Below are 844 nucleotides of genomic sequence, written 5' to 3' on the forward strand. Positions count from 1 at the left end.
CTTTGGTAAACCTAATGGTTTCCATTAAAAAGTCTAAAAAGCCCTTTAAAAACACGAAAATTCGACCAGCTAAAAATGTGACCCGGGTAGAGGTCGGATCGCCCAACCCGCGCTGGGTCGTCCGCGCGGGTCGTCCAACCCGCGTTGGTCTACCCGCGCTGGGTCGTCCTGGGTCATCCACGCTGGTCGTCCAACCCGCTCTGGTCTATCCGCGTCAGCTTCCGTCGTCCAGCCTTCTTCGCCCGCGCGGGTAAGGAAACCCGCGGTGGTCTACCCGGGTTCGACCAGGGTTGATATGCCTCTAGTAAATCGATCATAACTCCTCCAATACAGCTTCAAATGACTTGAAACCACTTCCATTAGAAAGCTAACTCAATTTACTATGTCCTCCCAAAATATTAGCAACAGAAGATATTTTTAAGACTTTCATCCATGTTCATCTTTCACCCTTTTGCACCAGAAATGTCTCAAAACACCTACAAGAACTCCATAGGACACACCAACATCTGATAAAGACTTATGAATGCAAAATGGATCCTAAAGATGCCTAAATCTATTCTACATGATCAAAATATACAAGAATGGATTATTAAAAACATGTAAATATGCAAGATATCAACTTCCCCAAACTTGTTCTTTACTTGTCCTCAAGTGAACTTTCAAGAACTCATAGGAGAAGAGGTTTGAAGGTGGGAGCTCATAGCCAAAAGAAACACTCAATGCACTCAACTTGACATCCCAAAAAAACATAGCAAATAGCATGAACACACTCTCTTATTATACTCTAGCTTCTCTAGGCCTATAAATACTCTTATGTCTCTACACAAGATGCAATGCTTTTCAA

Source organism: Brassica oleracea, chromosome C8, assembly GCF_000695525.1.
Source record: "Brassica oleracea var. oleracea cultivar TO1000 chromosome C8, BOL, whole genome shotgun sequence".
In the NCBI taxonomy this organism is placed as follows: domain Eukaryota; kingdom Viridiplantae; phylum Streptophyta; class Magnoliopsida; order Brassicales; family Brassicaceae; genus Brassica; species Brassica oleracea.